This window comes from Geotrypetes seraphini, chromosome 4, assembly GCF_902459505.1.
Source record: "Geotrypetes seraphini chromosome 4, aGeoSer1.1, whole genome shotgun sequence".
Taxonomy (NCBI): domain Eukaryota; kingdom Metazoa; phylum Chordata; class Amphibia; order Gymnophiona; family Dermophiidae; genus Geotrypetes; species Geotrypetes seraphini.
The window spans coordinates 122,978,777-122,991,566 of NC_047087.1; the positions used below are offsets into that span (position 1 = coordinate 122,978,777).

Sequence of the window (12,790 nt, forward strand, 5' to 3'; positions counted from 1 at the left end):
TAAAAAGAAAACCTGAGATTTAGGGTCAATTGCATGGTAAAGCAAAGTGAGCAAATTAGATGGGCTCTCTGATATATTTGTTATATAATTTGTAAAAATGCTAGAATTCACAGCTAACTATATACAGGAAGGGCAATTTTCAAAGTTATCTCTAAGTAAATAGTGTTAACTCTGTGGAAATTGTCTTTTATAAAATTCCCTGTCAATAATAATGTCATGCCTATATGAGTGTAAATTTAAAATATATAACAAAAGTGGAATAAAAAAGATTAATTTATTAATTTGTCAATTCAATTGTACTGATAGATAGTTAAGGAAAGAAGGCAAACCTCAGACCGTACTGCTGTGTCTCATAACAGCCTATGGCTATTTGACAAATGCAATATAATGGTTTCAATCATTGGTCCGTCTCCTTCCTTTTGATATAAATACAATAAGTGTGACAATTAATATAATACTTTGAAAAAAAAATTTAGTAGTTGTTTTTATAAATTAGTTAATATGATTGTCAAAAAATAATGAAAGTAATGGCTAAAGCATCTGTGCAAAACTGCAATTCTGTGCAAAATAACAATTTAGGCACATAAACTTGAATTCATAGAAAGTTCATAGAAAAACCACTTATCTTAGTGGCCACAATAACTGACAGTTGTAGGAGATGCGTTTAGCGTTTCATTTAATGTTTGATCAGATATGTTACACCCTGAGGCAGCAGATTTGTGAAACGCTGGCCACCGTTGGTGTACTAATCAACAGAAGATAAGTTGATAAATATTTTCATCTATCTTTCAGTATCTTCTACAAGTAAAGCATAACACAGTACGGTGCTTGTTTCATATAAAGGAGGTTTTTTGCTAATGAGGTGAACACTTAACCACCGTTATTCCATCATTGTGGTGGTGGGAGGGCCCTTGTCTGAGGCTTTTTCCTCCATTTTTAGATTGTTATCTAGCCTGAACTGTGTTATTAATACATCATTTGACATTGTGCATCTTTCTTAGTGAAAGTGTTTTGTTATTATTGTTGACTTTTCACAATATCTGAGTTTTTGAGGGGAGAAAGTCACACGTAAAACAAAACCTTTACCAGAGACTATAAAGTGTGTGTACCTCCCAGTCAGTCTTTAGTTTCTTTTTTTTTTTTTCCTGGGGTGCTGCATGGGGTGCTCTCTCCTGTTTATGTGCATCTTGATTTCCTCCCCATCAAGATTACTAAAACTTGATTGAGATATTTGTTGAGTATGGGGGGGAGGGATATTTGATCTGAAGTAGTATTTGTTAGTATATTAAATGATGTTAAAGTGTGTAATGATTTTATCTTGTATTGAACTTATTGAAAGTTTTTAAAATGAATAAAGATTAAAAAAAAAAATTACTAAAACTCATCTCAAGCTGATCCTGCTTTTCATTAGAGGGAGGGGAGAATTGGAATAGAATATAAAGTAAAACCAGGACTGGATTTTTTTTTATGGGACAAGCAGTTGGCCACCTTACCATATTACTAGTACAAGCGGGTGCTGAAAAGTTCTCAGCCCAACCGACCAACTTCTAAATTCCAAACATTATTTTGCCACTGTAGCAGAAAAGTGTTATTTTGTTAAGTGCCAATTTGCAGAAACAAAATTCTGTGTTTTGACATTGTTTCAGATCATTGCTTGAACCATAGCCACATCATTCTTTTCTTGGTTGAGCTGAGAACATTTCAGCATCCCCTCATACTGGCAGTCTTTTTGGTTGTCATACTAGGGTTTTGAAAGTCATCAGACAATATTACTAATTTTAATAGGTATAATCTCTTCTATGTTATCCTTACAGTGCTGTGATTATCTAGTAATAAACAAATTGATTTTCTTCAGCAATTACAGAGAAGAGCCAAGCACCAAACTTCTCAGGAAATGACTTTCTTAAGGTAAAGGAACGATATTGTCCTGGATCAGATAGGAAGGGCACTGGTGAAATGTTGGAGAGATTTGAGAATTCTCTCTAGGGGTTGTTCTTAAACCCAAAGCAGTAATAACAGCAGAGTCAATAAACAGTCGATTGTTGTCACTTGATATGCAAAGCTGACTTTCCATAAGAGGAGCCAGAAGCCGATAGATCCAATTGATATATGTTGACAGTAAAGAGACCATACAGTTGATATGAACTGGCAGTTGATGACGTACTGTTTAATGTCAATAAGACCAGAGAGCTGAAGGGGACCAGCTGAGACAGGCACACAGAGAACCAAAGGATCTGGGGCGACGGCAACACAGAGAAGCCAGGTGAGAGAATGGCGGCAAGAATCAAAGAGGGAAAAGGTGAGACAGCAGTATAGACCGCCAAAGAGTACCTATGTGATGCTGCAGCACAGACAGGTGGCAAACAGTGATTGACACAACAGGACAGACTGCCAACAGAATCAAGTTTGCAGAAAGCCCAAGAACCAAGTGAGACAGCAGCTGATAGGCAAAGAGACAGTCTCTGGGGACAAGAGTTCAGGTTATGAGTAGACTTTTCATTAGAAATGTTTGTGATGAAAAGATGTTAGAAATTTATAACCATGAAATTATTATTTTTTTATGTCTGCTGAATAAACAGTATTTGTATAATTCTATTGGGAGATGTGTGATGGTAGACAGGAAGAAGGTGTTTAAATGGCATAAGTGGGTACTTGTACACATTAATGACCTCTAATAACCATACTAATAACTAGCAAAAAAGTACACACCATGACTGATGACTAATATTTTGCCAATGAGCATAGGGGAGTGTAGTAATAGCACACATTAAATCTGTCATATGCTGAAGTGGTATAACAAGTTCTAATAAAATATAAATCATAGAATAATTTACATGTATTCATGCATATATTAGCCATGAGCATTTATACCAGTTATAGGTGTAGATGGTCACCCCTGATATTCTTGCACTAGTACTCTGTTAAAAAAAAAAAAAAAAAAGTAGGCAATTGCATTTTTTTTTTAATCCCAGGACAAGCAGGCAACATATTCTCTACATGTGGGTGACGTCACCGACGCAGCCCCCTAGCGGACGTTTTCGCAAGCAGACTTGCTTAAAGACCTTCAAGCTTGCAATTGGCCCGCGCATGCACATGTGCCCCTCCTGCCCGGTCTGGGGCATGCGTCTCCTCAGCATGTTCTCTGTTTTCTGCGGAGCCAGAAGCACTGCTCCCTTGCTTCACGCGATATCGTCCCTCTTGTACCACGGCTTGTTTGGTTAGTTTCTTTTGAGTCGCTGTGCTTGTGTCTGTGTTTTTTTCTTCTTTTTATTTGTTTTTTGGTTTGTACCTTTTTGACCGGGTTCCCAGTCTTACTCTGACCGCGGGGCCGTGGCCGTCTTTTTTTCTTATGTCCCAGCCTCGCTCCGGGTTTAAAAACTGTACCAAGTGCAACTGGGTTATCTCCATCACCGACCCTCATCGTTGGTGTGTGAAGTGCCTGGGTGCAGAGCACTGCACTGAGTCGTTCCCCCGTTGTGTGACTTTGCAACTGCGGGCTCTTCGTCGGAGGGTGGCCAAGATTCTCCAACTCTTTGGCCCCATGGATCCTGTGGGACAGGCCTCGAGCTTGGCCTCGGCCCCTCCTGTTACTCTGGCCTTGGGTAAGTCTCCTCTTTCCTCCTCAGGTATGCCGGCAAAGAAGCCTACCTCCGAGTCTCATGCCAGTGCTGCCTCGTCGGCATCTTCGAGACATCACTCTTAAGCGTGCCTCCACACGTAGGGAATACTCTTCCTCGAGGTTGCCCCCGAAGGAGCGCATGCCTGCACCTAAGACCCAACCACCTATGGTCTCGGTACCTATGTTCGAGGACATGGTTAAGACTATTCTTACCACGCAGCTTTCCTCAGTGGTGAGCCAACTGGTCCCGACTTCGACGCCTCTGACCTCGGTCTCGACCCAGTCTCAGTCTGATCAGCCTGAGCGTCCCCTCGTTTCTCGAGGCCCTGCCCGCAAAACTCGCCGGGTTCCCTCAAGTGATTCTTCATTCCCCGAGTCACCTGTAACTTTTCGGGGTTCCAGACCAGGGGGTCGTTTTCCACCCGCTACTTTGTCAAGTTTTGCCCCTCCTAAGAAGCCCCGAGCTTCTCCGCCCTTTCGGGACAGGTCTCCACCCGCGAAACCTTCTAGACACACGCTTGTCCTCGAGTTGGACTCGGGGTTGTGTTCCCCATCGAGGCAGCTGCCAGCCTCTAAGGGGCCTTCTTCGAAACCAGTGGAGGACTTATCCTTTACTCAGTCTTCCCCGAGGCGTCGCCAGTTACTTCCTCGGACACCGGGGTCTTCCCCGGCCCACCTAGCACGGGGTCATTTCTCGACGCCCCCCAGACACTTTAGTAGGGCCTGTTAAGTCTCCCATTCGTGGGACTCCGAGGCCCCAGCTTACTATTCAGGGAAATTTCTCTCTCTCGGCTGCCCCCAGATCTCGATCGGGGTCTCCTCAGGAGGATGAGTCTTCTCAACAGTCCTCCTTTACTCGTTTCATCTATGACATGGGTAGGGCCTTGAAACTGGATCTCCAGTCTGAGTCATAGAAACATAGAAGATGACGGCAGAAAAGGGCTACAGCCCATCAAGTCTGCCCACTCTGCTTACCCACCCCCTGTCTATGCCCTAATGACCCAATTTTCTTATCTTGACCCTCGTAGGGATCCCATATGGGTATCCCATTTATTCTTAAAGTCTGGCACGCTGTCTGCCTCGATCACCTGCACTGGAAGCTTGTTCCAATGATCAACCACTCTGTGAAGAAATACTTTCTGGTGTCGCCATGAAATTTTCCGCCCCTGAGTTTGAGCGGGTGCCCTCTTGTGGCCGAGGGTCCCTTGAGAAAGAAAATATCATCCTCCACTTCGACACGTCCCGTGAGGTACTTAAATGTCTCGATCATGTTTCCCCTCTCCCTACGTTCCTCAAGAGTGTAGAGCTGCAATTTGTTCAGTCTCTCTTCATACGAAAGACCCTTGAGCCCCGAGATCATCCTGGTGGCCGTCCGCTGAACTGATTCAATTCTGCGCATATCTTTACTGTAATGTGGCCTCCAGAATTGCACACAGTACTCCAGATGAGGTCTCACCATGGCCCTGTACAACGGCATTATGACTTCAGGCTTTCGGCTGTCCCGTTATACCCAGGAATATCTGGAAGAGATGGGTGTTGATCATCTGCCCCGCGAGGCGTTACGCTTGCCTTGGCATCAGGTTCTCCGGCAAACCTTTCTCCGGAACCTGGAGATCCCCTATGCGGTCACGGCCATTCCCTCCAAGTTGGAGTCCCGTTACTGGACGATCCCGGTTAAGGAGTTCTCAACTTTCTTATCATTCCTTTGTGGTCGAGTCTTCCTTGAAGAAGTACAACCCCTCTAAAGTTTACACTTCCGTCCCTCTGGGCCGAGAGGGCCGTACGATGGACAAGTTTAGTCGCCGTCTTTACCAAAACTCAGTGATGGTGAATTGTGTCCTCAACCATAACTTTCTCTTCACATCCTACCTCCGGTTCTGTGTGGATACCCTCCGCTCGTTCCGGGAGGATGTTCTGGAGTCTCGGCATCGGTAATTTCACCTCCTTGAGGAGACCCTCTCCCAGCTCCGCCTCTATATGTTCCAGGCGGCCTACGACACTTTCGAGTTGTCCTCGAGGGTCACGGCCTTTGCGGTCACCATGCGTCGCCTCGCTTGGCTCCGTCTTGTGGATATGGATCCGAATCTACAGGATCGTCTTGCCCATCTCACGTGTGTGGGTCATGAGCTCTTCGATGAATCTATCGAAGCGGCCACCAAGCGCCTATTGGACCACGAACGGTCCTTTGCCTCTCTGGTGAAACTTAAACTGAAGGCCCCCCCCCCCAGTTCGGCAATACAAAATTCCTCTCCAAAGGTATCCGCATAAATCTACTCCTGAGTTCTAGTCTCCCCCGAAGTGGCTTCAACAGTAGCAGCAACGTCAAACTAAGGCCCAGCCGCCGGCTCCAGCAAAGACTGGGCTGTCTTTTTGACAATTCCGATCTGAGCCTTCAGGCTCCCTTCCTCATGGAGCCTTCCCCCCTCCTCATCGGAGGGTCATCTCCATCATTTCTATGCCCAGTGGGAAGGTCTCACCACCGACAGTTGGGTGCTTTCCATCATCCGGGAGGGGTACTCCCTTCACTTCAGTCATGTACCCCCAGACCTGCCTCCAAGAGAGTTTCCTTCTGCTCAGTCTCAGCTGCCTCTCCTTTTGCAGAAAGTTCAGGCCCTTCTTCACCTTCGGGCGGTCGAGGAGGTGGACCAATGGAACACTGGATTTTATTCCCGATACTTTCTGGTGCCCAAGAAGACGGAGGATCTGCGTCCAATCCTGGACTTCCGCACTCTGAACAAGTTTCTGGTCATGGAACGGTTCAGAATGCTCACTCTTCCTACTTTGTACCCCCTCTTAGACGAAGGGGGTACTCACTGGTTGTGCTCACTGGACCTCAAGGAGGTGTACATGCACATTCCGATACACTCGGCCTCTCGCCGGTATCTGAGATTCCGGGTGGGGGATCTCCATCTCCAGTCTCGTGTTCTTCCCTTCGGCCTGGCGGCCTCTCCGAGGGTCATCACAAAATGTCTGGTGGTGGTGGCTGTGGCCCTGTGTCTCCGCGGCCTGCAGGTGTTTCCCTACCTCAATGACTGGTTGATCAAAGCGTCCTCTCGCCACGAAGTTCTGCGAGCGACGAATCAAACCATCTTGCGCCTTCAGAGCCTCGGCTTCAAGGTGAACTTTCCCATGTCTCAGCTCTATCCGTCTCAGTCTCTAGAGTTCATCGGAGCGGTTCTGGACACGGCCTTCTTGCCTTTGCCTCGAAAAGAGACCCTTGTTCGCTTATGCCGGAGGGTTGCCCATCTGTTTTTGGCCCCGGCTCGGCTCATGATGGTCCTCCTTGGTCACATGGCCTCCACGGTTCATGTGACTCCTTTTGCCAGACTTCACCTTTGTATTCCTCAATGGACTCTGGTGTCCCAATGGAACCAGGAACAGGACCTTGTCTCTCGATTCATTGTCGTGACTCCTTTGTTAAGGCAGTCTCTCCGTTGGTGGATGCTCTCTTCTAATCTTTCAAGAGGTTTTCTGTTACATGCTCCTCCTCCGCAGAAGGTCCTGACTATGAACTCGTCGGCCTACACTTGGGGGGGCTCATCTGGACAGTCTTCGCACTCAGGGTTTTTGGTCCAGTGCCAACCGACTTTGTCACATCAATCAGAAAAGGGAATTATGATGCAATGAGGAAAATGGTGGGGAAGAAACTCAACGGCAGCACAAGGAAGGTAGAGTCCGTAGAAAGCGCCTGGACCCTGCTCAAGCGTACGGTGCACGAAGCACAGAACCTGTACGTCCCCAGGTTCAGAAAAGAGTGCAAGAAAAATCGAATAAAGAACCCAGCATGGATAACGGCAGCTGTAAAAAAGGCGATCAGTAACAAGAAAGCATCGTTCAAAAAATGGAAACAGGATCAAACGCAGGCCAACCAAAAGGAACACAAGGAAAGCCAGAAGGAGTGCCACCGAGTGGTTAGGAGAGCAAAGAGGGAATATGAAGAGAGACTAGCGGGAGAGGCAAAAAATTTCAAATCATTCTTCAGGTACGTAAAGGGGAAGCAACCAGCGAGGGAGGAAGTGGGGCCCTTGGATGATGGGGATAGAAAGGGAGTAGTGAGGGAGGAAAAAGAAATAGCTGACAAGTTAAATGACTTCTTTACGTCGGTCTTCACGAGGGAGGACACATCCAACATTCCGGAACCAGAGGAAATAGAAAATGGAGATCAAGATAACAAGCTGGTCAAATTAGAGGTGAGCCAGGAGGATGTCCTCAGGCAGATAGACAAGCTAAAGAGCGACAAGTCGCCAGGTCCGGATAGCATTCACCCAAGGGTGCTCAAGGAATTAAGAAATGAAATAGCAGAGACACTTCAGCAAATATGCAACCTATCCCTAAAAACTGGAGAGATCCCGGAGGACTGGAAAATAGCTAATGTCACGCCCATCTTCAAGAAGGGTTCGAGGGGCGACCCGGGAAACTATAGGCCGGTAAGCCTCACATCGGTCCCGGGAAAGATGATGGAGGCACTGATTAAGGACAGCATCTGTGACCATATCGAAAAAAATGGACAGCTAAGGTCGAGCCAGCATGGGTTCTGCAAGGGTAGGTCGTGCCTCACAAACTTGTTGTACTTCTTTGAGGGGGTAAACAACCAGGTGGACAAAGGAGAACCCATAGACATAATTTACCTAGACTTCCAGAAAGCCTTCGATAAGGTACCACATGAGCGGTTGCTCAGGAAGCTATGGAACCATGGGGTGCACGGGGAGGTCCACCGATGGATCAAAAACTGGCTGGCAGACAGGAAGCAGAGGGTTGGTGTAAAGGGCCATTACTCGGACTGGCAAGGGGTCACGAGCGGGGTTCCTCAAGGATCGGTGCTGGGACCGCTCCTGTTTAACATATTCATTGACGACCTGGAGGAGGGAACAAAATGCGAAGTCATCAAATTTGCAGATGACACCAAACTATTCAGCAAGGTTGAAACCACGGTTGACTGCGAGAATCTCCAAAGGGATCTTACGACATTGGAAGAATGGGCGAAAAAGTGGCAAATGAGCTTCAATGTAGGGAAATGCAAGGTCATGCATATAGGGAGAAGGAACCCGATGTTCACTTACAAAATGGGGGGATCAATGCTAGGGGTCAGTAATCTGGAAAGAGACTTGGGAGTGATGGTAGACACGACATTGAAGGCGTCGGCACAATGCGCCACAGCCTCGAGGAAAGCAAACCAAATGTTAGGTATCATTAAGAAGGGTATCTCGACCAGAACGAAGGAAGTCATCCTGCCACTGTACCGGGCTATGGTGCGCCCGCATCTGGAATACTGTGTACAGTACTGGTCACCGTACCTCAAAAAGGACATGGCGATGCTTGAGGGAGTCCAGAGAAGAGCAACTAAACTGATTAAGGGTATGGAAAACCTTACATACACTGACAGACTGAAGAAGCTGGGGTTGTTCTCCCTGGAAAAGCGGAGACTCAGAGGAGATATGATAGAGACCTTCAAGATCCTGAGGGGCATCGAAAAGGTTGACAAAGACAGATTTTTCAATTTGAAAGAAACCACAAGAACAAGGGGTCACTCGATGAAATTGAAGGGGGACAGGTTTAAAACAAACGCAAGGAAGTACTTTTTCACACAGAGGGTGGTGGACACATGGAACACCCTTCCGGAGGCCGTGATAGGAAATAGCACAGTACAGGGTTTCAAGGAAGACCTGGATAGGTTCCTGGAAGACAAAGGGATTGAGGGGTACAGATAAGACCAGTGGAAGGTTTAGAGATAACTGTAGAGGTAGGCAATAAAATTAGTCAGGGACCGCTGACCAGGCAATATGCCTGATGGGCCGCCGCGTGAGCGGACCGCTGGGCTGGATGGACCTCTGGTCTGCCCCGGCGGAGGCGACTACTTATGTACTTACTTATGTACTTATGTACTTATGTACTTAATCTGCTGGAGCTTCAAGCGATCTTCCTCGCCCTGAAGGCTTTTTGTCACCTGCTTCGCGACCGAGTGGTTCTGGTCCGCACGGACAACCAGGTCGCCATGTATTATATCAACACACAGGGGGGAACGGGGTCCCAGTCCCTGTGCAAGGAGGCGATGCAGCTCTGGAATTGGGCCATTCACCGCAACATATTCCTTCGAGCGATCTACATTCAGGGCCAACACAATTGTCTGGCAGACAAGTTGAGTCATCTTCTGCAGCCTCGCGAATGGTCCATCCATTCCTTGACCCTGCATCAGGTATTTGCTCGTTGGGGGACTCCAGACGTCGATCTGTTCGTGTCCCCCCACAATCATAAGTTGCCCCGCTTCTGCTACAGGGTCTACACCCCACTTAGACTCGAGACGGATGCTTTCCTGCTGGATTGGATGAACCTGTTTCTGTATGCGTTCCCTCCATTCCCTCTGATTCTGAAGACTCTCATCAGGCTCAAGTCCACGAGTGCTACCATGATCCTGATAGCTCCTCGGTGGCCCTGACAGCCGTGGTTCTCCCTTCTGTTGCAACTCAGTTCCAGGGAGCCTCTTCTGCCTGTTTTTCCTTCTCTGCTTACGCAGAGTCGAGGTTCTCTACTTCATCCCAATCTTCAGTCTCTGCACTTTTAACGGCTTGGTTCCTCGAGACTTAATGCCCTCGTTCCAGTTCTCACAGACTATGCTGGACGTCCTGGAGGCATTTCGGAAGGAGTACACTCGCCAATGTTACCATCAGAAGTGCACCCGTTTCTCTTCCTGGTGTGCTACTCAACAGCAGGAGCCGTTGTCTGCCTCCTTATCTGCTGTCCTTGACTATCTGTTCCACTTGTCTGGCGCTGGACTCAAGTCCTCCTCGGTTCGAGTCCACCGTAGTGCCATTGCTGCTTTTCATCAGCCGATTGATGGGAAGCCTATCTCTGTTCATCTTGTGGTTTCCCGCTTCATGAAAGGCCTTTTCCACGTTCATCCGCCCCTTAAACAACCTCCTGTGGTTTGGGATCTTAACGTGGTCCTTGCTCATTTAATGAAACCCCCGTTCGAGCCGCTAGCACGGGCTCACTTGAAGTATTTTGGAAAGTTGTGTTTCTTATTGCTCTCACTTCTGCCCGTCGGGTCAGTGAGCTTCAAGCCTTGGTTGCGGACCCTCCTTTCACTGTCTTCCATCATGATAAGGTGGTGCTCTGTACCCATCTTAAGTTCTTGCCTAAGGTTGTTTCTGAGTTTCACATTAGAGAATGACACAGTGGCGGTTTACCCGCGGCCACCGCGTTTAGTCGTGGGTGACCCGCCGAAACGGGGAATGAAAACTAGCAGTCGCTGCGGCGACGGGGACAAGGCCATTTACCGCCCCGTGGAGTGGTGAATGGTCTTGTCCCCGCAGTGAGGCATGAAGGATGGCGCGGTCCCCGCAGCCCACACCCACCTGCCCAATCGATCCTAGTGATTAGCCAGCTCTCTCCCTTCTCTTCACCTTAGTTTGTAGGCTTTCTTTTTTGGCGACCTGCACGCTTTCCCAAAGAGCCATGCACCCGCTGCTGCTCAGTTTCGATCTTCTGCTCTGACGCAACCGGAAACAGGAAGTTGCAGCAGAGCAGATGATTGAACACTGAGCAGCCGCGCGTGCAGGTCGCCGAAAAAGAAAGCCTGCAAACTAAGGTGAGGAGAAGAGAGAGCTGGCTAAACACTAGGATCGATTGGGCAGGCGAGTGGGGGCTGCGGGGACCGTGTGATCTCCCGTGTTCCCGGCTCAAACTGGAAGGAGGGAGTGAAAGGGAAAAGGATTCTGGGCCAAGGGGATGAAGACGGAAAGAAAAATCCACAGCAGGAAAGAAAGGGAAGGACAGGCAGGTGAGCCAGATGCTAGAAGCAGGGGGGGGGGGGAAGAAAGAGGGAAAAAAGCTAGATGGGGTTGAAAAGAAGAGGCACACTGGTATGGAAGAGGAAGATAGGGGAAATCTGGACACAGGAAGGTAACAGAAAGAGGGGAAATTATGTGTATGGGGCATAGGGACAGAGACATAAAGGGGACATGCCATGGGGATGGTATATGGGCACAGGGGGGGGCAATGGCAGATACATAGGGGAGATATTAGAAATGGGGAAAATAGGAGCACAGAAGTGGGGTTTGTGGGGATGGGACAGGGACCGAGCTCGCAGACTCCAGTGGCTTGCACAAATTACATTGTAACGTGCCATGAAAATAAGAGGGAGGAAGGTAGATAGATAGGCCATGCGAGAGGAGCTGAAGGGTGGTAGAAAGGAACAGATGATAAAGGAGGGAGGGAAGGGTGGTGGTGGAAAGGAATAGGACAGACATTGAAGGAGGGTGGAGAGGAACAGACCCTGAAGGGAAATGTGGAAGACAGAGTGGGAAGAAGACAGATGCCAGACTATGGGGGAGTGGAGGGAACAAGATGGGTGCTAGACCAATTGGGGGATGGGTGAAGGGAGAGGCACAGTAACAGCAAATGGAAGATGCAGAGAGAAGACACACAGTGGATGGAAGGAATTGAATGAGAAGATGTGGAAAGCAGAAACCAGACAACAAAGGTAGAAAAAAAAATTATATTTATTTATTTATTTTTTGCTTTAGGATAAAGTAGTATATTAGTTGTGTTGATAAAAATTTATAAACAAAGCCCTGCCAGCTGAACATCTCTTTCTCTAGTTCAGCAGCAGGAACTTTGATTTATAAGAAAGGAATAAGCTAAATATTACAGTACTAAGGCTTATATGGATGCAGCGGGGACAGTGATGGGGCGGTGAATGGGATGGCAGTGGCGGTGACGGTGACGGGGCGGTGAAAGGGATGGTGGTGACGGTGACAGGGCGGTGAAGGGAACGGCGGTGACGGGGCGGTGCAGAGGATGGTGGGCCGGGGATGGGGCAGTGACGGGGACAGGTTTTTTCCCCGTGTTATTCTCTATTTCACATCAACCAATTCATTGTTCTCCCTGTGTTTTTTCTGAAGCCCCATTCTCACCCTGGAGAGGTGGCTCTGCATTCTCTTGATTGTAAGCGTGCACTGGCCTTGTACTTGAAGTGCACCACTCCTCATTTTACTGCTCCCCAGCTGTTCATTTCTTTCGATCCTAATTGCTTGGGTCGTTCTGTTTCTAAGCGGACCATTTCTAACTTGTTGGCCGCTTGTATTTCTTTTTGTTACACTCAGGCTGGTCTCTCCCTCCTGGGTCGAGTCACTGGCCACAAGGTCAGAGCGATGGCGGTGTCTGTTGCTTTCC

The 12,790-nt window shown here is 47.9% G+C and overlaps 1 protein-coding gene across 2 annotated transcripts in view; it reads left to right on the forward strand.

Moving 5' to 3' along the window:
- Positions 1 to 1,789: 1,789 nt before the first annotated feature.
- The window catches only part of MAB21L3 (mab-21 like 3), a 72,484-nt gene continuing 61,483 nt past the window's right edge, over positions 1,790 to 12,790 (forward strand). The window contains exon 1 of one of the 2 annotated variants that reach the window (XM_033941559.1): positions 1,790 to 1,908. The gene's annotated coding sequence lies outside the window, so the exon portion shown is untranslated. Of the gene's footprint in view, positions 1,909 to 2,255; positions 2,300 to 12,790 lie in introns of those variants that run through there. The other variant, XM_033941558.1, reaches the window with a different exon arrangement.